Genomic DNA, 12,188 nt, shown 5'->3' with positions numbered 1-12,188 from the left:
CTGCTGAAGAAAAGCAGGCCCAAACCATGATGCTGCCACCACCATGTTTGACAGTGGGGATGGTGTGTTCAGGGTGATGAGCTGTGTTGCTTTTACGCCAAACATAACGTTTTGCATTGTTGCCAAAAAGTTCAATTTTGGTTTCATCTGACCAGAGCACCTTCTTCCACATGTTTGGTGTGTCTCCCAGGTGGCTTGTGGCAAACTTTAAACGACACTTTTTATGGATATCTTTAAGAAATGGCTTTCTTCTTGCCACTCTTCCATAAAGGCCAGATTTGTGCAATATACGACTGATTGTTGTCCTATGGACAGAGTCTCCCACCTCAGCTGTAGATCTCTGCAGTTCATCCAGAGTGATCATGGGCCTCTTGGCTGCATCTCTGATCAGTCTTCTCCTTGTATGAGCTGAAAGTTTAGAGGGACGGCCAGGTCTTGGTAGATTTGCAGTGGTCTGATACTCCTTCCATTTCAATATTATCGCTTGTACAGTGCTCCTTGGGATGTTTAAAGCTTGGGAAATCTTTTTGTATCCAAATCCGGCTTTAAACTTCTTCACAACAGTATCTCGGACCTGCCTGGTGTGTTCCTTGTTCTTCATGATGCTCTCTGCGCTTTTAACGGACCTCCGAGACTATCACAGTGCAGGTGCATTTATACGGAGACTTGATTACACACAGGTGGATTGTATTTATCATCATTAGTCATTTAGGTCAACATTGGATCATTCAGAGATCCTCACTGAACTTCTGGAGAGAGTTTGCTGCACTGAAAGTAAAGGGGCTGAATAATTTTGCACTCCCAATTTTTCTGTTTTTGAGTTGTTAAAAAACGTTGAAATATCCAATAAATGTCGTTCCATTTCATGATTGTGTCCCACTTGTTGTTGATTCTTCACAAAAAAATACAGTTTTATATCTTTATGTTTGAATCCTGAAATGTGGCAAAAGGTCGCAAAGTTCAAGGGGGCTGAATACTTTCGCAAGGCACTGTATATACAGTGAGGGAAAAAAGTATTTGATCCCCTGCTGATTTTGTACGTTTGCCCACTGGCAAAGAAATGATCAGTCTATCATTTTAATGGTAGGTTTATTTGAACAGTGAGAGTCAGAACAACAACAAAAGAATCCAGAAAAACGCATGTCAAAAATGTTATAAATTGATTTGCATTTTAATGAGGGAAATAAGTATTTGACCCCTCTGCAAAACATGACTTAGTACTTGGTGGCAAAACCCTTGTTGGCTATCACAGAGGTCAGACGTTTCTTGTAGTTGGCCACCAGGTTTGCACACATCTCAGGAGGGATTTTATCCCACTCCTCTTTGCAGATCTTCTCCAAGTCATTAAGGTCTAGGGGCTGACGTTTGGCAATTCGAACCTTCATCTCCCTCCGCAGATTTTCTAGGCCACTCCAGGACCTTAATGTGCTTCTTCTTGAGCCACTCCTTTGTTGCCTTGGCCGTATGTTTTAGGTCATTGTCATGCTGGAATACACATCCACGACCCATTTTCAATGCCCTGGCTGAGGGAGGGAGGTTCTCACCCAAGATTTGACGGTACATGGCCCAGTCCATCGTCCCTTTGATGCGGTGAAGTTGTCCTGTCCCCTGAGCAGAAAAACACCCCCAAAGCATAATGTTTCCACCTCCATGTTTGATGGTGGGGGTGGTGTTCTTGGGATCATAGCAAGCATTCCTCCTCCTCCAAACACGGCGAGTTGAGTTGATGCCAAAGAGCTCCATTTTGGTCTCATCTGACCACAACACCTTCATCCAGTTGTCCTCTGAATCATTCAGATGTTCATTGGCAAACTTCATACGGGCATGAATATGTGCTTTCTTGAGCAGGGGGACCTCGCGGGCGCTGAAGGATTTCAGTCCTTCACAGCGTAGTGTGTTACCAATTGTTTTCTTGGTGACTATGGTCCCAGCTGCCTTGAGATCACTGACAAGATCCTGTCGTGTAGATCTGGGCTGATTGCTCACTATTCTCATGATCATTGCAACTCCACGAGGTGAGATCTTGCATGGAGCCCCAGGCCGAGGGAGATTGACAGTTCTTTTGTATTTCTTCAGTTTGCGAATAATCGCACCAACTGTTGTCACCTTCTCACCAAGCTGCTTGGCGATGGTCTTGTAGCCCATTCCAGCCTTGTGTAGGTCTACAATCTTGTCCCTGACATCCTTGGAGAGCTCTTTGGTCTTGGCCATGGTGGAGAGGTTGGAATCTGATTGCTTCTGTGGACAGGTGTCTTTTATACAGGTAACAAACTGAGATTAGGAGCATTCCCTTTAAGAGTGTGCTCCTAATCTCAGCTCGTTACCTGTATAAAAGACACCTGGGAGCCAGAAATCTTTCTGATTGAGAGGTGGTCAAATACTTATTTCCCTCATTAAAATGCAAATCAATTTATAAAATTTTTGACATGAGTTTTTCTGGATTTTTTTGTTGTTATTCTGTCTCTCACTGTTCAAATAAACCTACCATTAATATTATAGATTGATCATTTATTTGTCAGTGGGCAAACGTACAAGATCAGCAGAGGATCAAATACTTTTTTCCCTCACTGTATATATATATATATATATATATATATATTATATTGGCTATAGTACACAAGAGAGAGAGAGAGAGAGAGAGAGATTTTGTTTTCATAATCTTTTTTTAAACATTTGGCCAAACTGACAACTATAAAATACTGTATGTAATATATATATATATATTTTAAAGTAGCATTATATTGGCTAAGTACACAAATTGAGAGAGGCTTGAGTTGTTGCTCAGTTACATTGCCTCAGTTATATTGCCGTGGGACAGGGGTGCCATGCACCCGCAAAATCTGAGGGGGCACAAAGTACGTCAGGATGGCTGGGGGAGTGCTCCTATCTGGAAGTTAAAGAATTTAGAATTTTTCAAACAGCTTTTTCCTGAAATCTACATGTAGATCCATAATCATTATGCTTAATTCTATGGAGAAAATATCTGTTTATTTTTCTGCATATCTACCTTTTCTGCATAACTCCTGAGCTGTCTGTAGCCTACTGACTAGTGGTTCTGATTTTAAATACAATAAATATGCTTCTCTGCATTTCTGCTAAGATCTTGGTTTAAAAAAAAGAAAGAATGTAAGTCTTATTCAGTACATTTAGTTATGGCTTGCTTTTCTAAAATCTACCAATCTTGCCAGCAGGCATGCCAGCTAAGATAATTAGACAAGCTAGCTACTCTAACTTGATTGATAGCCTGAAATGGTTTATTGGTAGCCAGTTATGAGGTTGGGAGATGGGGAACCTATCTGGGCTAGCTAAAATCAACTTCATCAAATTGCTAGGTAGCTAGTAGTATTACAGAGAAAAAACAAAAAATGTACTTAATTTTTATTTTATTATTATTATTTTAAACAGGACAAATATTGAGGGGGCACGTGCTCCTGTGCCCCCTATGGGCATGAAGCCTCTGTCGTGGGAATAAGGAGAACCTTTTTCATCCTTTTTTTCTTTTGTGTGTCAGTCAGGACAGAAAAGGTCAAATGTCACTCTTTATGGCCAGTTTTAAAAACCTGTTATATCTGCATGTTTACGTTGGTACCCTGTCCTGACCAAATCTGTGTTCAAATACGATTAGAAATCTTTCAAATACTTTTACAATTTGCTTTAGTCTGCCTGGAGTGCCAAATGGGCTGAGTTTGCTGTTTTGGAACCATTCAATCGGTTCCATTAAGACAGGCAAACACAGACTGTGTACTTGAATTGATTTGAAATAGTATTTGAACCCAGGCCCTGGCCCTGAATGGTACAGTTATGTACCAGAACTATCTTAGCAACACAAGGTCATTGTTGGTGTGGTGCAATGATCTTTGTACACGTAAATACTCCAACTCTAGTCCAATATAATTGGAAACAGACTGGGTGTGGTTTGGTTGTTTAAAACATGTGGGACGGTAAAGGGGATGGCAGATAGTACAAAAGGTTTATTTATTAATAACTCGATGACCTGAAATCTGATAAGTACTGCGTACGCCCCTGTGACACCTACGCTGAATATCCCCGTGACAACAAAGACAGATCTTTTAAGTCACAAACCTGTGGTGCGATTGCAAAAGCAGTAGGACCCTCTGGAAGAATACCTGAAGTCAGGATGAAAGGCCCCTCTAAGTGTTGATACAATATTGACACCGTTTCTCACTCTCACCTGTCCGAATGGGTCTGAATGGGTAAAGGGGTGAACATCTGCAGGGTTTCGAGTTGGTTTTGTGGAGGTGAGGAAGTAAAACGGTCATGATTCGTAAGATGTACAGGGGCATTAGTACAAATCAGAATCGTGTTGTATTGTTAGGAAGGCCAGGGAAAGGCCGCAGTCAAATCAGTCATGTAAATCTCCCACCTTAAAGTGTTGATATTGGCAAAATGCGTGTTAAGGTAGACGTGAATGATTGGGAAATCTATAGCTTTACAGCCACAGTGGTGAATCTATTTACTAGTACGATGGGGAATGTGTTTACTAGGCCTATACATGCTGAGGGGTAAGTGAAGTAGTTGATCTGTGAAATAGACACAGTAGGCTAGTGAAGGGGGAAAAATGATTGCTGTTTGTTTATAGGGCAATCGTGAAATCACATCTCTGTTCCATTCCCTCCTATTCTATATCATTAAATCAAATAAAATTGTATTTGTCACAACAGGTGAAATGCTTAATTACAAGCCCTTAACCAACAATGCAGTTCAATAAATAGAGTTCAGAAAATACTTACTGAATAAAATACTGGTACTGGTACTGAGTCAATATGCAGGGTTACAAGGTAGCTGAGGTAGTTTGTACATGTAGGTGGGGTAAAGGGCCTATGCATAGATATTAAACAGCAAGTAACAGCAGTGTAAACAAAGGGGGGGTGGTTAATGTAATTTGTCCGACTAATTGTTCAGCTGTCTTATCGCTTGGGGGTAGAAGCTGTTAAGGAGCCTTTTCATCCAAGACTTGGAGCTCCGGTACCACTTGCCGTGCGGTAGCAGAGAGAGCAGTCTATAACTTGGGTGACTGGAGTCTTCAACCATTTTTTGGGCCTTCCACTGACAACGCCTATATATAGGTCCTCTGTAGCACCTTATGGTCAGATGCCGATCAGTTCAAATACCAGGAGGTGATGCAACCGGTCAGGATGCTCTCGATGGTGCAGCTGAATAACTTTTTGAGGATCTGGGGACCCATGCCAAATTCTTTTCAGTCTCCTGAGGAGGAAAAGGTGTTGTCGTGCCCTCTTCACGACTGCCTTGGTGTGTTAGGACCATGACAGTTTGTTGGTAATGTGGACACCAAGGAACTTGAAACTCTCAACCCGCTTCTCTATAGCCCCATCAATGTTAATGGGGGCCTGCTCAGCCCTCCTTTTCCTGTAGTGCACAATCAGCTCCTTTGTCTTGCTCACATTGAGAGATTGTTGTCCTGGCACCACACTGCCAGGTCTCTGACCTCCTCCCTATAGGCTGTCTCATCGTTGTCGTGATCAGGCCTAACACTGTTGTGTTGTCAGCAAACTTAATGATGGTGCTGGAGTCGTGCTAGGCCACGCAGTCGTGGGTAAACAGGGAGTACAGGAGGGTACTAAGCACGAAACCCTGAGGGGCCCCCATGCTGAGGATCAGTGTAGCAGATGTGTTGTTGCCGACCCTTACCACCTGGGGGTGGCCTGTCAGGAAGTCCAGGATCCAGTTGCAGAGGGAGGTGTTTAGTCCCAGGGTCCTTAACTTAGTGATGAGCTTTGCGGGCACTATGGTGTTGAATGCTGAGCTGTAGTCAATGAACAGCATTCTCACATAGGTGTTCCTTTTGTCCAGGTGGGAAAGAGCAGTGTGGAGTGCGATTGAGATTGTGTCATCTGTGGATCTGTTGGGGCGGTATGCGAATTGGAGTGGGTCTAGGGTTTCCAGGATGATGGTGTTGATGTGAGCCATGCCTTTCAAAGCACTTTATGGCTACCGACATGAGTGCTACAGGGTGGTAATCATTTAGGCAGGTTACCTTTGCTTCCTTGGGCACAGGGATTATGGTGGTCTGCTTGAAACATGTAGGTATAACAGACTCGGTCAGGGAAAAGTTGAAAATGTCAGTGAAGACACTTGCCAGTTGGTCCGTGCATGCTTTGAGTACACGTCCTGGTAATATGTCTGACCTTGCGGATTTGTGAATGTTGACCTGTTTAAAGGTCTTGCTCACATCGGCTACAGAGAGCGTGATCGCACAGTCGTCCGGAACAGCTGGTGCTCTCATGCATGCTTCAGCGTTGTTTTCCTCAAAGTGAGCATTAAAGGCATTTAGCTCGTCTGGTAGGCTCATGTCACTTTGCAGCTCGCGGCTGGGTTTCCCTTTCTAGCCTGTCATAGTTTGCAAGCCCTGCCACATCCGACGAGCATCAGAGCCGGTGTAGTAGGATTCAATCTTAATCCTGTATTGACACTTTGCCTGTTTGATGGTTTGTCTGAGGGCATAGAAGGTTTCTTATAAGCGTCCAGATTAGTGTCCCACTCCTTGAATGTGGCAGCTCTAGCATTTAGCTTGGTGCAGATGTTGCCTGTAATCCATGGCTTCTGGTTGGGAAATGTACATACGTTCACCATGGGGACGACTTTGTTGATGCACTTATTGATGAAACCGGTGACTGAGGTAGTATACTCCTCAATGCCATTGGATGAATCCCGGAACATATTCCAGTCTGTGCTAGAAAAACAGTCCTGTAGAGTAGCATCCGTTTCATCTGACCACTTCTGTATTGAGCGAGTCACTGGTACCTCCTGCTTTGGTTTTAGCCTGTAAGCAGGAATCAGGAGGATAGAATTATGGTCAGATTTTAAAAATGGAGGGTGGACCCAGGCTGAACACTGTGCCAGGACTGGACCTAGATGCAGAGGAAGGCTCCTTGGAGCTGGACTGGGCATCGGTGCAGAGGAAGGCTCCCGCCATGGAACGGGACTGGACGCTGTGCCTGGACTGGGCACCAATGCAGAAGAATAACCTGGCCTTGGAGCTGAACTGGATGCCGTGCTCTGACTGGGCATCGGCGCTGAGGAAGGCTCCGGTTATGGAGCTGGAGGTTCTGGACCGTGGACCATCTCAGGAGGTTCCGGACCGTGGATCGTCTTAGGAGGTTCCGGACCATGGACCGTCTCAGGAGGTACCGAACTGTGACTGTCTCAGGAGGTTCCGGACTGTGAACCGTCACAGGAAGCTCTGGACTGGAAATCATCGCCGGAAGCTCTGGACTGGGGACCGTCCCGGAAGCTCTGGACTGGGGACCGTCGCCGGAAGCTCTGGACTGGGGACCGTCGCCGGACGCTCTGGACTGAGGAGGCGCATTGGAGGCCTGATTCGTGGGGCCGGCACAGTTCGCACCGGATTGGTGACACGCACCTCAGGGCGAGTGCGGAGAGCAGGCACAGGACGTACCTGACTGGGAAGGCGCACTTGCGGGAGAGTGCGAGGAGCAGGCACAGGACGTACCTGACTGGGAACACGCACTTCAGGGAGAGTGCGAGGAGCTGGCACAGGACGTACTGGGCTGTGAAGGCGCCGTGGAGACCTTGTGCGTATAGCCGGCATCAATTGTACCGGAACATTACCACACTTCTCAGGACGAGTACAGGGAGCTGACTCAGGTGGCATAAAACTAATTACACGCTCCTTAGGGCAACTGTCGTGCATCTTCCACCAACTTAACAACTCTCTCCGCTCTTTCTCCTCCAATACCTCCATCCACTCTCTGACGGTCTCTGACTTTCTCCTTTCACTCTCCTCCAGTTTCTCCCTCTGCTCTGGTTCACTCCTCGGCTCCACCGACCACCTTTTGTGCTTCCCCCCTTAAATACTTTCGGGCTGTTTTGTGGGCTTTTTATGTGGCCATGAACCCCGATGTTGTCGCTGTCCTCCCTTCTCTCCTGTCGTATATTTCCACGGCAGGCTTTCGTGTCTTGCCAAGACTTCCTCCCAAGTCCAGGATATTCTCTCCTCGATCTCTTCCAAATACCAGGATACCATCTCCTCCCGGACACGCTGCTTGGTTCCGTTTTGGTGGGATATTCTGTCACGATCGTTGGAAGCATACTCGGACAAACGTGCAGCGTGATCTGGGTTCCACATCTTTTATTAGAAATAAGTGAACCACACAACAAAACAATAAAGACTAAACGAAACGTGACGACAATGGAGTGCTAACATGCAACTACACATAAACAATATCCCACTGGGAATGTGATGAAATAAATAAAAGCTGAAATAAATCATTCTCTCAACTATTATTCTGACATTTCACATTCTTAATATAAAGTGGTGATCCTAACTGACCTAAGACAGGGAATTTTTACAAGGATTAAATGTCAGGAATTGTGAAAAACTGAGTTCAAATATTTGGCTAAGGTGTACGTAAACTTCCGACTTCAACTGTAAGGTGGTCAAGAGTTTTTTTCCCCTCTGGTTGCACATGTGACATGCTGGTAGAAATTTGGTCAAACGGATTTAATTTTGCCTGCATTTAACATCCCCGGCCATTAGGAGCGTCACTTCCAGATGAGCATTTTCTTGTTTGCTTATGGCCTTGACAGCATCAGTTTGTGGTGTTAAATAGATGGCTACGAATACTATAGATGAGAACTCTCTTGGTGGACAGCTTGGTCTATAGCTTATACCTCGAGACTTCCTTAATATTAGACATCGCGCACCAGACAAATTGACACAAAACCTCACCCCTCGATTTATCAGACGTAGCTGTTCTGTCCTGCCGATGCAAAAAAAAAACAGCCAGCTCTATATTATCTGTGTCGTCGTTGAGCCACAACTCGGTGAAACGTTACAGTGCTATTGCTGATTTACAGTATGGGAAGCAGGAACAATGCTGGGGAAAAAGTTATGTTAATGAGTGAGTGAAGTCTAGTAACAAATGATAACTAGTCACTTAATTGAATCTGAGTCACTTGATATGGACAGTTGACAAATCACAGTTATGCAACACTGTTAGATTAAATGGTGCAAGCCACAGGCCTCCCAGGCCCTACTACCACTCACCACAATGTATTTTATGATTTCCTAATCGTTTTTTAAAATTGTTGTGTTTATTTAACCTTTATTTAACTAGGCAAGTCAGTTAAGAACAAATTCTTATTTACAATGACGGCCTACCCCGGCCAAACCCTAACAATACTGGGTGAATTGTGCACCGCCCTATGGGACTCCCAATCACAGCTAGTTGTGATGCAGCCTGGAATCTAACCAGAGTCTGTAGTGACACCTCTAGCACTTGAGATGCAGTGCCTTATACCACTGCACCACTCGGGAACCAAATCTGAACCAGATCCATTTAGGTTTGGTTTCATAAAGAGGGGGGCTAAGAAAAAGGTGTTTGCTTTAGGCTAGCCAGCATTGTAAACATCTTGGCAAAAGGCATTCATGGCCCCTTATTTCCTACATTGTGCTCTGCTTGGGTCCTGGTCAAAAGTATCATACCCCATAGGTCCTGGTCAAAAGTAGTGCACTAAATAGTGAATAGGGTGCTATCTGGGACAAAGGTGATCCAGAGCCCCTCCTGGCTTGGCCAAACCAGCAGCACAGAGCCTAAATGTATATGTTTGTGTGTGTGTGTGTGTGTGTGTGTGTGTGTGTGTGTGTGTGTGTGTGTGTGTGTGTGTGTGTGTATAATGGACGCTATCAGGAATTAATGAGTCCAATCTAAGGGGGAGCTCATTCCCTCCAACCCAACCCATGTGCCAATCAATCATGCAACATTGTTCACTGTTAAACTTCACTTTCTTCAATAACTAACATCACAGCCCACACTCAGGAGAGGGGACTACAGCAAAAATACACAAAACAACACGTATTAAATTAGATTTTTAGTATTTTACCAAAGATAGGAAACCTTAATATCTGAAAAAATATTAAACTGTTTGATAATACCTTGTGTTGTGTTGTCAGGGGGTTAGTTGAAGGTTCAACCAAACAGTTACATTTTCAACTTTGTGGTTCAATCACAGAATCTTCGGTTCATGTCAATCATCACAGAACACTGATGAAAATGCATAGCTCACTAGTGCCACCTAGACAAATGCACAGATGTTGCATCTGCGTGCGTGCATCCAAATATGAAGGATGGACACAACTACAATTATTATTTCTGTAGAGAAAGCTGAAGCTTGTTTCAAGAATGATGCACAAAGTATTGCTAATGTAGTCTATTCATAGATCAAATCAAATCAAATGTATTGGTCACGTGCACATGGTTAGCAGATGTTATTGCGAGTGTAGCGAAATTCTTGTGCTTCTAGTACCGACAGTGTAGCAATATCTAACAAGTAATATCTATCAATTCCACAACAAATCTCTGATACACACAGATCTAAGTAAAGGAATGGTATAACATTAGATATAGGCCTGGTTTTGTAGGCTATTATGCGCCTCCTCACGCTGTTGATACCAATGTGTATTTATGTGCGTCGCTCTACGTCGCAAATTGTAACAATTTACTACAATCAGATACAAACAAAATCACTGAAGAAAACACAGCCAAATTACATTGTATCAAATTAATGACTGGTGTGTAAAAACATGATTTGAACACACTTTCTACGATGTTGTATAGCAGCTGCGATGGCCGAGTGGTTAAGGCGTTGGACTTGAAATCCAATGGGATCTTCCCGCGCAGGTTCGAACCCTGCTCGCAGCGAATGCCGGTAACTTTTCATAAAAGCCAGTGTCATCCGTTAACTTGCTGGTTTTTATGACTACACTTGAAAAAAACTTGTACAGTTATTACGTTTTCCAGATTCCACTTGAAGAAACTTTTAAAGTTATTACGTTTTCCAGACTACACTTGAAGAAACTTTCAAAGTTATTGACATTTTCCATATTGACTGACCTTCACCTTTATATTAAAGTAATGCTGGACTGTCGTTTCTCTGTTTATTTGAGCTGTTCTTGCCATAATATGGACTTGGTATTTTACCCAATAGGGCTACCTTCTGTATACCACCCCTACCTTGTTACAACACAACTGATTGGCTCAAATGCATTAAGAAGGAAAGAAATTCCACAAATTAACTTTTAACAAGGCACACCTGTTATTTGAAATGCATTCTAGGTGACTACCTCATGAAGCTGGTTGAGAGAACACCAAGAGTGTGCAAAGCTGTCATCAAGGCAAAGGGTGGCCATTGAAAAATCTCAAATCTCAAATATATTTAGATTAGTTGAGCACTATTTTTGGTTACTACATGATTCCATATCTGTTATTTCATAGTTTTGATGTCTTCACTATTATTCTACAATGTAGAAAATAGTACAAATAAAGAAAAACCCTTGAATGGGTAGGTGTGTCCAAACTTCTGAATAATGTTTTGCATTACACACACCTTAGCCAAATACATTTGAACTCAGTTTTTCACAATTCCTGACATTTAATCCTAGTAAAAATTCCCTGTCTTAGGTCAGTTAGGATCACCACTTTATTTTAAGAATGTGAAATGATGAACTATGATAGACAATTTACAGTGAGTAGTGTTTGTGGACCTGAAGGCAGAGGGATGTAGATTCTTTTCTCGTCTGAATAATAGTGGAGAGAATGATTTCTTTCAGCTTTTATTTCTTTCATCACATTCCCAGTGGGTCAGAAGATTACATATACTCAATTAGTATTTGGTAGCATTGCCTTTAAATTGTTTAACTTGGGTCAAACATTTCGGGTAGCCTTCCACAAGCTTCTCACAGTACGTTGGGTGACTTTTGGCCCATTCCTCCTGACAGAGTTGGTGTAACTGAGTCAGGTTTATAGGCCTCCTTGCTCGCACATGCTTTTTCAGTTCTGCCCACAAATTTTCTATAGGATTGAGGTCAGGGCTTTGTGAAGGCCACTCCAATAATTTGACTTTGGTGTCCTTAAGCAATTCTTCCACAACTTTGGAAGTATGCTTGGGGTCATTGTCTATTTGGAAGACCCATTTGCGACCAAGCTTTAACTTCCTGACTGATGTCTTGAGATGTTGCGTCAATATATCCACATAATTTTCCTCCCTCATGATGCCATCTATTTTGTGAAGTGCACTAGTCCCTCCTGCAGAAAAGCATCCCCACAACATGATGCTGCCACCCCGCTTCACGGTTGGGATGGTGTTCTTCAACTTGCAAGCGTTCCCCTTTTTCCCCCAAACATAAC

General features: G+C 43.5%; 1 non-coding gene across 1 annotated transcript; it reads left to right on the top strand.

Moving 5' to 3' along the window:
• The first annotated feature begins 10,621 nt into the window (after window positions 1-10,621).
• On the top strand, window positions 10,622-10,703 carry trnas-uga. Its single transcript has one exon. It is a non-coding gene; the product is annotated as a tRNA-Ser (tRNA).
• Window positions 10,704-12,188: the final 1,485 nt, after the last annotated feature.

This window comes from Oncorhynchus tshawytscha, linkage group LG15 (genome assembly GCF_018296145.1).
Source record: "Oncorhynchus tshawytscha isolate Ot180627B linkage group LG15, Otsh_v2.0, whole genome shotgun sequence".
NCBI lineage: Eukaryota > Metazoa > Chordata > Actinopteri > Salmoniformes > Salmonidae > Oncorhynchus > Oncorhynchus tshawytscha.
Note: the sequence above shows the minus strand (reverse complement) of the source record. Positions and strands in the feature narration are given on the sequence as shown.